General features: G+C 35.4%; 1 pseudogene across 1 annotated transcript; it reads right to left on the bottom strand.

Moving 5' to 3' along the window:
- Positions 1–1,527: 1,527 nt before the first annotated feature.
- Positions 1,528–3,391, bottom strand: LOC149232722 (uncharacterized; annotated as a pseudogene). Its single transcript, XR_016247557.1, has 2 exons — positions 2,689–3,391; positions 1,528–2,581 (listed from the first exon to the last, which is right to left on the bottom strand). The product of XR_016247557.1 is annotated as an uncharacterized LOC149232722 (transcript).
- Positions 3,392–13,110: the final 9,719 nt, after the last annotated feature.

Below are 13,110 nucleotides of genomic sequence, written 5' to 3'. Positions count from 1 at the left end.
GAAAGTTCGAAAAAACCTAGACGATCCAACGAAAAAAATGACCCTTGTCCCCCATACCTCTCAGGAGGTTTCTCTACTAACCTATAAGACCATCCTAGAAATAGTGATCCATGAAATTGTGAAATACCAAAAAAACACAAGGATTAGGGCATTCAGAAGAAGAACTATTTGGACATACCTATGACTAACTCATTCGAAAGGAGAAAATATGCCCTCTGCAGCTAAGTTCCAAGCCTGGGACGATTTCTTCACTACCGCCTTGAAGGTTCCTGTAGCACTGATGCCAATTTGGACCGCCCAGATCGGATCCTTCACATAAAACCCAAAGAGCGAGCCTTTTAATCGATGTCAGTGCCAGACATTAATTACATTAAAACTCCTCACCACCTTGTGCATGGGGAGATATGTGTGAGGTCCGCCATCCAACCACCCACCATCCCGCATCATTCCTCTCCTAACCATGGCACGAATCCCACGAATTCCCTCCTTTCAACTCTCACCTCGATCATGGGTCTCTGATTCGAATCTGGGTGATTTAGGTGGTTATCGCTAGCATCTTTTCCAAGATTCATTCCAGTTTGTCCATATCCTCTCTATTTTCATCAGTACGCCATGGGGATTCCAACATACTTCCCACATTTTGGCAGCCCTAGTTTGCCAAAAAGTCTACCACCCTGTTGCCTTCTTATCTGATGTGGGATGGAATTAAGTAATTGAAACCAGTAATGATCTTTCCAATACTTTGCACCAAGTGAGTCATTCTCCAACTATGGCTGATCTTTTCCCTACTGGATCCTTGTTTCGATTTTTTAAATTCTTCAATCACCAGGCGAGAATCACCTTCCATCATCAATTTCCTATAACCTTCTCTTTTAGCTATGAGTAAGCCTTTCTCCAAAGCACTAAATTGCCTCATTGTTGTTGGCAAGACCACAATCTGATGCATAAATGATTTTAGTTTGGCTATGAGAATCTCTAAATATTCCCCCGTACCCCCCCAGATTACCTTTGGAGGCATCATCGAAGTTAAGCTTAATGAATCCTCCCGGAGGAATAGAGTAATGATTCGGACATAATGTAAGAGGGACCATGAGTTTACAGGATGAAGGGGCCATTATCTAAGAAGACAAATTCAATTGACGAAGGATCCAAACCTCATGAGAGAAACCTAACAGTCATCTAGATGCCCTTGGTTTGCGAGTATGTTTCTCTTATATTCTAAACAATATCATTCCCTATCCCCTCAAAAGATTATCTATTTTTTAATTTTATTTTATATTAAAAATCTATTTAATTTTAAAATCAGTTAAAATTCAAATTCATCCATATCAAGTTGAATTATTTTTTAATTTTATTTTATATTAAAAAACCTATTTAATTTTAAAATCATCTGAAATTCAAATTCATACATATCAAGTTGAATTTGTCGTTATATTTCGTCCTCTGATCATGTTTCCCACAAAGTCCGTTACCACAAAAAGTTGCAAACAGCAAAGCAAACAACCCATGGTAAAAATACGGTAGGAGCCTTTTTGATAACCAGGTGTTTGTTTATAGTTTTCTATTATAGAGACATTCCGCTTCTAACAATTTTTGCAGTTGTGGGGAAGAATCTGCGGCGTTGATATTTTTTACATGTCAGACGATATACAAATTAATTTCAACTCGAAATTTTGATAGGTTAATTACAGATTTACAATACTCACATTTACACTTTTGATATACGAGTCACCGGTGAATGGCGACCACTGGACGGCCGGCCCCTAACATCCCCTCCAACATGACAGATCATGCCTTGTGTATACCGCTACGGACACTCGATTCGCTACAATCAATTTGTACATACTAAAGCGAGGGATAAGAGTATTCCCTACAAATTGAAGCGGTCGCTGCAACATACCAACACCTCTGCGAAACCCTCCCTGCCGACAATCCTTCTTTGGGTACTCACAGGCGCCGCTGACAATGCAAGCATTCTCATATTTTCTTTCACTCATCGGTTTAGCATCTAATCTGCCACTGTCAATACAGGCTAACAGTCTGTATTTTCTCAGGAGGCTGGGAAGTAAATACCACCATATGGAAGTGCACATAACGGCTAAGAGCCTGTTTGAGAACACTACCAAGCATGCCATAATTATAATCAAAATCGATAAATTTATGGCCATGCTGTATCCTTCACCTTCGCTTGTGGTCTCACCTATAATGGTTCCCTTCCTTTCTGCAGACATATTAATCTTCTTAGGCTGGAAATTAGGTGCAGTACTGTTCATGCCTCGGGCGGAAGCTGTGAGAGTGTAGCGGATTTGATCCCCTGACGTCTGGTACCATGAGAACGCACTTTCCTGTGGAAATTAATAAATTTCCACAGCTTCTTGCTCTTACAATCCACTGCAGCGGAGGTGCCGCTAGACTTAGATAAATGCTCGATTGGTCCCGGAATCGAGTCTGCTACTTCCTTTTTCTGCTGTCTCTCTTGTGCTTTGGGATGCTCGATCACAGGCGTTTTGGTATCTTTTGAATGACTTCTTTGGATAGGGTTTTGCGAAACCTTGCAGCCATTTGAGTGAAGAGTAAGCATCTGGCAGACAAAAATAGCAGCGGGGCAAGGTCAGTCACACATTCCTCCAGCTAACTATATATCTGACACAAGAAACCGCTGATATATGCTAAAAATCGAAGCCTTACCTTTGGGCACTGAAACGCCTTGGTGATTCGAAACCACGACCGGATATCCGACTTTTTCACGGAAGCCTCGTCTTTTTGTTGAGTACAAACTTCAAGTTTGCGTGAGTTTACCGAAATTTTGGGATCGCTGGACTTGACCTTCATCTCTACTGCATCGAATCCCAGTGACTTCTCCTTTTTTGTGGGCTGCCGATCTCTGGATATTGATTTCCCGACAGGTAACAGAATTATAGGAACGAATTCTCCGTCTCGGGAAATAGAAACAATCCTCACCAAAGGCCTCGATTTCGCGCTGTTAGGGTAAGTAGGAGAAATCTCGACACCGTAATTTGAGAAATCGCCTGCTTTGGAAGACTGATTTTTGCTTTTCTGTTTTATACGCCTTTTGAACCTCGGCCACAAAGATTCCGACTGAGATGCCACTTTGCTCGCCTCGGCTCCCATGGCAGAGCCGAAGCAACTACAACTGCAATTGGCACCCATGATAGAGAAGAATTCGAAGATTTTTGGTAAATGGCTGCCCCCCTCGTGGTTTTGAATTGTCCGTGTATCTGATTGCAAAGCTCAGGAAACTGGAGAAAATATTTATAGCAGATGCCACTCATTTGCTCTCGTTTATCACGATTGGGAATATCTTAAAGGATGCCGCGTGGATTTGAGGCAACCTGCGAAGGGGCGAGAAAATTTCGTTCTTCTCCGGTTTTGTTTTGGTTTTTTTTTTCTACGCGGTAAATTTTATCTTTATTTAGTTGTCAAACTAATACCGGATAGCTATTAATAGTTATTATGTGCAAATGAAGGTTGATTCAATAAAAAAAAATATCGCTGATCATTTTGTATGGGAACAAGCTGTCACTTTTGTCAGATGCTTTTGAATTTTGTAAGATTAACCTATTTGTGATATTTTATTATAGAAATATTTTATAATTTTATTCATATTTATTGGGGAAAAGATTTATTTTACAATTTTAAGATGTGTAAATTTCCACTTATTTAGCTATTTGTGATATTTTATTATAGAAATATTTATAATTTTATTCATATTTATTGGGGAAAAGATTTATTTTACAATTTTAAGATGTGTAAATTTCCACTTATTTAGCTGACACATATCTTTTTAAAATAAAAATAATAGTAATAATAATTTAATGTTGTATATATATATATAAAAGAATTTGTCAAAATAAAATATTTTAATTTTGTATATAAAAATATATATTCAAAGTAAATTATCAATAAAATATTTTAATATCAATTAATATTGACATATATTTAAAAATGTATTAATAATAAAAAATCATTTTAATTTGTACTATAAAATGTTTCAATGTGAATAATATGTAAAATATTTTAATGTCAATTATGTATATATTATATATCATTTAAAATATATATATATATATATATATAATATAAAAAAATAAATTTTTATATAACATTTAAAAATATAATTTAAATAATATAAAATTACATATTATATTTTACCGTCTAAATTTTTTTTTCCTCTCCACTCATATTAATCTAAATTCTGTATTTAAAATATATCTATAATGATTATTATTAAAATTACATCTCCATATCATAGAGAATATTATATCAAATTTTGATAAATATTTTATATTAAAAATAATAATAATAAATAAATAAATATTATATATCATGAAACTCTGTAACATTAATGTGACCCAGAAAAACGCAGCTTTGGATTTATATGATGACGAGAGTCGTGTGTTTAGACCAACGCGGCCTCAGATATTTTTCTTTTAAAATCGAAGTTCTTAAATTTAATCTATTGTAGAGGAAATAATCCTTGAATAACCCTAAAGTTTTTGTTTAAAAAATATAAGGTTTAATGGTTATTATCGAGCCGTGAATCTAGTAAGTTAGAAATCTCATATCATGTTCATTTATTTTTTTCAACTTTAATTATTCAAACCATGAAAAAGAGGTAGGCTGTTTTTTTTGGGATATGTGTAAGTGAGAAAAATCAAATCAATGCTCGAGTTACTTTAAGAAATGAAAATAACTAATAAATAATCATAATCACATAGTTTAAATCGGTTAGAGTTTCACTTTTGTCCTCTCAATGACCTCGGCCACTTAGAAGTGTGGGTTGGAATGTAGAAATGCAAGGTTTGCACAATTTTGATGGTATTTGTTTAGCTTTTAGTGATTTTAGTAAACATAACAAAAGTTTTGTTTTGTTGTATTTAAATTGTAGTTTTGTTTTTTCCCCTGGTTATATGTACTTTGAATTAAAGAATTTGGTATGCATGATTATTTGGTATTAGAGTAAGTTGTATATGTACTATGTAAAATTTAACAAAGGGAATACTAGGATGATGATTGAAGAGGAAGTAGTTATATTAGGAAGTAGTTAGTTTGGGAGAATTTTTTTTAGTTGTTGTTGAATATTTATGAAGAAAAAAAACTAGAATTTTAGTGAAAAAGAATTTTCATCACTCAAATATGTACAAAGAATGAAAAATAGTTACATAAATTAAGGAACCATGGGAAGAGGAACAAAGGTGTAATAGAGAGAAGATAGATGGGTAAGTATTGTTAGATATTGTAAAGGAGTTGAGAAGTATGCAAGATTGTGATGACAACAAGGTGAGAAAAGAAACGTGAAAGGTATTTTTGTTAGTGGGATCCTTAAATAAGGCTCATAACAATAGCATGCCAAACAGAATGGCTTGTGAGAAGGAAGATGATTGTGAGGAGGTGCCTACTAAGGACATATATCAATTTTCATTAGAAGTTGGGAAGAAATTACCAAAAAGACATCAAAACAAAGGTAGCAAAAATTGAAGCTAAGAATTCTAAAGAGTGGAGTTAATGGACTAGTGAGAGACATCAACAAGAAATGAACAAACAATAGAGGTTGAGGGGCATCTTCATATTGACGTGGAGACAATAGGGAATGTACCACTTTTTATGCAATACATGAGTAAAGAGGAGACAATTTCAAGTTATAGCAAAACTTGTACAAGATAGGTTGGAGTGGAATCTAAATGGAGAAATCGTAGAAGACCCATTTTTACAGATGCCTTTGGGGATACATTATTCCCCTGCAACATTGAGTGTTATTTCTGTTGCAAGTGTGGATAATCTATGGAGGAGGATGGGTGTACAATGTTGATTCCCTTTTTCATTATAACATGAGTGCATGTGCTTTAGGAATCTGTATGTGTTTGTATTAAAATAACTTTTTCCCTTACCAAAGTTCTGTGTTGGTCATTTTCATGTGGAGCATAATTTATAATGTCATTTTTTTTAAATATTATGTGTGCATTAAATAAGCCCATTCATTTCTAGGCATACTCATGTTAAGAACATATATGCACTCCTATGTGTAAAAACAAACAAAATCAACCATTATAACATTACTTAGCTCTAGATGCCAGTGAGATGTTTCTTGCATCATGGATGGGTCTTGAGGCCTTGAATTAGTCATGCTAGGGAAAAAACATCCTTAAACCTTTGACATTGATTGGGAGGGGGGACAACATCCTCAAGCCCTAAATAGAGCTTCTTATGCTCAAGAACCATAAACATGTCCTCAAACCACCATAGGGGAGGGTGAATGGTTTGTGGGGCCTTGATCATTATTAAGGACTAAAAAACAGTGTCTTAGGATATTATTAAACCCTCTTAAGATCAAAAGCCTTGAATAAGTTCTCAAACAAACACACAAGAACTTTTAGGGGTGTATTTGGCCTTAGAATTAGACAAAAACACTGTAATTAGGTTTTATGCACCACAAATGTTCATGGAGGCATAAACATGCCAAGAGGGACACTAAAATCCCTATTAAAGATTCTCAAGCTTGAGCACCATGAAAAACACATAGAAACTATAAAGCCCTATTTAATAAATTCTTGACATTTGATTGAATATGGACACAATTATCAAGTCTTGCGCATGGTGTTAGGTCCATGAGCATGGATACGGGATGGAAATAAGAAATTTTGGCCATAAACCTTACTTCTCGTGCTTAATCTACATTGACAAGTCTTCAAACTTCAACATATGACCTCTCTTAGTTAAAAATCACCTCCAAGGGTGCTATGGGTACCATCACTAGGTTAGTTGTGCCCTAGGAATCGATTTAGAGATCTATCCAAGGTCATAGGAGGATAATAATGGTACTTTTCCCCTAAATGTCACTTTCCATGAAGAATGCATGGTAAACACAAAGATTTTATCGCCATAGTGCTGAGCACGTCCTAAAATAATTACATGAGACCCTTGTATGGTATCTCTAACCTACTAAAGGGATACAAGTACCATGCTTAAACCACAACTCTACCTTGAATGAGAATCTATCTTCGGCCCACACCCTGAGTGATACTATATCACATGGTCATGATGGTTCTTTAGAATTTGAGAGGGATACAAAATCCATAATTACGTTTTTTGCATCATAAATGATCCTCAAGGTTTGAACATGGTTAAGGAGGATAATAGGGGCTTAAACCCTAAATGAAGGTATTTTAGAGCTTTGGTGGTATACTTGAGGGAGAAAAACACTTGGGCCTTAAGCCCCACACACCACTTCTTAGGTTCAATTTTCATGAACAACACTTACAAAATTACAACACAAACCCTCTCTAGGAGGTTTATGGCTTCAAGGTTTGATATGACTGCCATTAGGAGATTTTTCATATTGTGGATGACTTACAAGGACTTGAACATGGTTAAGGAAGGATAAAAACTCCCTAGAGATATTTTTGAATCTTATTAAACCCATGAACCCTAAATGAGCACTCATAAAAACACTTGAGTCCTTTTTAAGAGTTCTTTATTGGCCTTCAAGTGGGATATGGGTGTTGTGGGCAAGTTTTGTGCACTAGAAATTCCACATGGTCTCAGGGATCAATAAGGGATATAAAACATAAATTAAACTTCTTGAGATAAAATTCCATGAACAAACCATATACATAGTGACATAAGAAATATTAGGAGGTCTTTTTCCCTGAGAGTTGAATACATGTACCATTTAGATGTTTTACACAAAGTGTATTGGTCTCGATGCCTTAACATAATCATGGTAAGGAAACAACATCCTTAAAGCCTTATTATTCATTGGGGGAGGGAAAAAACATCCTTAATCCATAAACATAGTTTCTTTGGCTCAAGTGTAATGAAAATTTCCTCACACCACTACAGGAGAGCATGTATGTCACCATCAAATACTAAAACCTAGTGTCTTAGGATATCACTGAAATTTCTCAAGATTAAAATCCTTGAATAAGTACTCAAACAAGTGTTGAGGGATAAATAGGGACAGGGCCGAAACAATTTCCTTAAGAACTGTTGAACCTTTTTGAGCTTAAGCACTATAAACAACACCCAAATACCATGACAGGATCCCTCTCTACGGGTCCCTTGACATTTGAGTTGCATATGGGCATTGTTATTAGGTCTTGAGCATCATGAATGGGTATCAAATCCATGACCATAGTGAAGGGACGGAAAGAAGAAACTATATTCTTAAACATTACTACTTAGACTCAAGCACCATAGATACATCCTCAAAGCTCCACATTTGACCTCTCTTAGACAACAATTACCTCCAATGGCACTATGGAAACCATAACTAAGTGAGTTGAGCACCAAGAATTCATCTAGAGGTTTATCTAAGGTAACAGGAGCAAAATAATGAGATTTCTTTCCTAATTTTTTTCCTGTTAAGATCAATCCCCATTAACAATTCCTACTAAACACAAGTATTCTATGCCTATAGTGTTAAGAATATCCTTCGACCACATGAAACCCTTGTACAATAGATTTAGATTACTAGAGGGATACAAGTGCCATGATCAAACCACAACACATGTCTTGAATGAGAATTTGTCTAGGGATCACACCATGAATCATTCTTTCGGCCATGGGGTCCTTTAGCATTCAAATGGGAGATGGATGCATGAGTAGATTTTGTGCACAAGAAGTGGCCTTCGAGGCCAAAATATGGTTAAGCGGAAAAATAATGGAGCTTACATCATAAATCAAGGTCTTCTGGAGATATAGTACTATTGTTAGGGTAGGAAAATAGTTTGGTGTTTTGCCCTAGATGCCACTTCTTGAGCTCAATCACTAGAAATAAAATTTGTAACCACAACATAAACCCTCTCTAGGGAGTCTTTGGAATCAAGGTTGGATGTGAATGCCATTACAACCTTTTCCACACCACGAATGGGATGAAAGGCCTAAAAAATGTTCAAGGAAGAAAAAAAGTCTCTTGATGTATTGTTAAATATTTTTAGGATCAGGAGAACAAGTCCTCATGTCAATGCATAAGTCCTCTAAATGGGATATGGGATATGGTTGGCACTAGTTGGTTTTGGAAATTAGTGATTTATTATGGGGCCCAATTGTGGTTGAAAAGGAAATTAAGTTCCTTACATAGTAAAAATAACCTTTTAGGCCTTAAGGACTATGAATAATGCCTCCAACCATGATAAATTCCCTCTCTATGGGGTCTTTGATGCCCAAATGGTATTTCAAGCACCATTGGGTGGTTTTGCACAAATAGAATGGTCTCGAGAAGACTATGTCGAAGAGAGGAGAATAGGTTCCAACATTATTTACCTTTCCATATTGTTAAAATTGAAGAGAAATAATAAATGAGACAAACACAACACATGATAATGGGACATTGAATTCCTGAGGAAATCCTTCTAGGGGAAAACCCTGACACTTCAAATCCAACTCAGTGTATTCTTCAACAACTAACAAGGTTATATTACACTCTCAAAGTAATTCTATTAACAAGATTAATGAACAATAATCTCATTCTTTCTCAATTAAATCATGTTACATCATGCACTCAATAATACATCGACAACCTAGGCCTCTATGGGCCAACATGAGGTGTATTGCAATGGAGTATCTCAAGTCATTAAATAGGATTCATCATATGTAATACCATGGGTTGCTCAATACTATGACCCATATATTGTGAATGATGAACCTATTATTAATTGTATCAAGGTTATCTTAAATACACTATAACTAATTCAATATTAACCCAACATTCCCCGCTTTAACTTAACTTGAGATAAACACCTACCCTACCCAAATTTTATTACCATATTTCTGGAGAATGCCCCCCTATCACCTAGGTCTATGTGTAGACTTTACCGATGAACCATCAAACTAGGGATATGTGTGCATTAATGGCCATAACCAAATAATGAAAAGAATTCAAACGAATTGTCATAACCACAATATTTAAATATGCGGGAGTTTCATGTAATTCATAATTTTTACCTCTCATTGTCATAGCTTATGTTAAAAGACCTTTAACACTTAGAATTGTGATCTAGAGCGTAGAGTGTAGGGTTTTTTTGTTGATTATTGTAGCAAGTTTACAAAGGCATTTAATCTCTCTATGATTTTAATAAAGATAGCTTATTACGATTTGTATTAGTTGTCTTGAATTTAAATTTCCCCTGATTATTGTTGTTGTTTGTTGCATGTATTATGATTTAAATATATTTTTTTGAATGATCATTTGATATTATATCAAGTTGTACACCCACCATTAGTGAAGACAATTCCAATAAAATCAACACTATGGAGGACAATTGAAGAGGAAGTAGTTCCATTGTAGGCGAAAGTTGGGGATAATTGCTTTTATTTGTTGTTATAGGAGATTTATGAATAAAGAAGCCTAGAAATTTGGTGGATAAGGGTTTATATTATTGGGATAATGCACAAACAATGAAGAATAGTTACATATATAGAGGAACATTGGGAAGAAGATCATAGGTGTAGGAAAGTCCAACAATGATAAGATTGATGGGTAGGTCCTATGAGAGATTGTAAATATGTGGTGTTTAGAAATATCTAATAAAGTATCGTAATAATGAGAGTGAAATGATTGTAGTATGGGTTTAAGGAGAAGAGTAGAAGTGATGATGATAAGGTGAGAAGAGAAATGTAAAATATGGTATCACTAGTGGAATCCTTAAATAAGGCTCATTACAATGGGAATCAAAATATAATGGTTTGTGAGATTGAATATGAGTGGGAAGAGGTTGGATCTAAGGATATATATAAATATTTGTTATAATCTAGGAATAAATTACTAGAAGACATCAGATGCCAATAGAGGTAGAGAAAATTGAAGAAAATAAACATAAAGAGTGGAGTTATTGGGGTGATGAGAGAGATCAACAAGAAATTGATGGAGAATAGAGATTGAGGAAAATATTCACATTGAGGTGGTTATAATGGAGAATTTGCAGCATTTAATGTAATGCATGCCTAAAGAGGAGAATAAAGTTGACTTTATAGAAAATCCCATTCAAAAGAGCTTGGAGTGGTAATGAGTGGAGTGATTGGAGAAGCACCATTGCTAGAAGTGTTTTTGGGGATTCATGATGTCCCTAAAATATTGAGTGTTAATTTTGTTGTAGGTATGGATCATCTATGTACGAGGGCGGGATGCACAAAATTATTTTCCTTTTTCATTGCAATGGGAATGCATGCCTAATACTCTTTTAGTAATGTATACATGTTCCTATTTAAATAGTTTTGGTTCCCATCAAAGCTTCATGAAAGCCACTTTCATGTGGAGGATAATTTACTACATCAATTTTTTAGTTAAAAGAAACGCATGTGCATTTAAATGTGCATGTATTTATAATCACACTTGCATTAAGAGTGCATTCCCATGTGTAAAAGCAAATAAGATCAATCATTACGACATTATGTAGCTAAGGGGGCCAATAATGAGAGTTCCAATTCAAGCCTAAACATTTTTAAGGGGGTAAGCAAGGGCTTGGATGCCTAAACATGGTGAATGGGGTAAACATGGGCCTAGATACCTAAACATGTTCAATGGGATAAACAAAAGATTGAACTTTAGATGCATCTGAAAAAATAAACATATTAAAGGGAAACAACATCATGAAACCCTTGACATTAATTAGGGGTAAAAAGCAATATCATCAACCCCTAAACATAGCTTATGAGGCTCTAGCAACATGAACATATCCTTACACAATCGCATGGGGGCATAGATGGTTTGAAAATAATTAATCATCTTGAAAGACTGAAAGCAATTGTCATATGATCTTATTGAAGCTTCTCAAGATCAAGGGCATTGAAGATGTACTTGAATTAACATAGAGGAAATTTATAGAAGGTATTTGATATTACAGTGGTACATGCATCATGAATAGGTTTTGTGGATTACAAATGTGTGTTGGGGCATAAACATGGTTATGGGGCATACAACAACCTTAGTCCATATTGAACCTTCTTTATCTCTAGCAACATCAACAATACATAGAAATCACTACATGAGCCCTCTCTAGGGAGTCCTTGATATTTGAGTTGATTACAAGCACTGTTATTTGGCATTAAGCCTCATGGATAAATGTGAGTGTATAACCATGGTCAATGAAGGGAAATAAGAGGATTTCACCCTATGCCTTTCTTATTAGGCTCAAGCACCATGGACAAGTCCTCAAGCCTCCACATCTAGCCTCTACTCGTTACCAATTTCCTCCAAGATTTTGACATGATCATTATATTATTTGTGTACCAATAATGTGTATAAATGTCTATTAAAGGTGATAGGAGAGAATAATAGACATTGTACCCGAAATGATTTTCATCCAAGTTAATTGTGATGAACAATGCCTACTTCCCATAAATGTTTTACAACTAAATCATTGAATGCATCCTCAAATAACCCCGTCATAGCTTGCATGGTATCTCGATGGATGATAAGAGTAAGTTTTGTGCACTAGAAATGGTCTTCAAGGTTTAAACATGGTCAAGTGGTGAAACAAGGGGCTTAAGCACTAAATCAAGGTCTTATAGAGATTTTAAACTATGGCTAAGGGAGGAAAAAACAATGGGTCTTATGCCATGATTGTTGCTTCTTTGAGTCAATTTCCATTGTGAAAACCTAGAAAGATAGAACAAAAACCCTTTCTAGGGCGTCTTTGGCATCAAGGTTGGATATGGATGCTAATAGGATACTTTGCACACCAAGGATGGGTCACAAGGCCTTGATCGCGATAAAAAGAGAAAACAAGTGCCACAAGATATGGTTGAATCTCCTTAGGCTCATTATCCTTCAATGAGTCCTTGAACAAACACAAGAGTCCTTTGTAGGAGTTCTATTGAGGTCTTTGAGTGGGATATGGGTGTCATGGGTAGGTTTTACGTATTGGAAATAGGTCTCGATGGTGTCAAAATGTTAAGTGGGTAAAAAAGGGCCTTAATCCATAATTGAACCTTCTCAAGATGAAGTAGTATTAAAAAATACTTTATTTAATGACATGAACCCTCATTGGGGGGTATTTTCCCTAAGAGTTGGATATGAGTGCCATTAAGATGTTTCACATGATGTGGATGTGTCTTAATTCCTTAACTGTAGTTGTGGTAGAGAAACACCAT

Source organism: Pinus tabuliformis, chromosome J, assembly GCF_031772625.1.
Source record: "Pinus tabuliformis cultivar Carrire ecotype Pingquan chromosome J, CPIR1, whole genome shotgun sequence".
Classification (NCBI taxonomy): domain Eukaryota; kingdom Viridiplantae; phylum Streptophyta; class Pinopsida; order Pinales; family Pinaceae; genus Pinus; species Pinus tabuliformis.
This window is presented reverse-complemented; position numbering and strand designations above follow the sequence as displayed.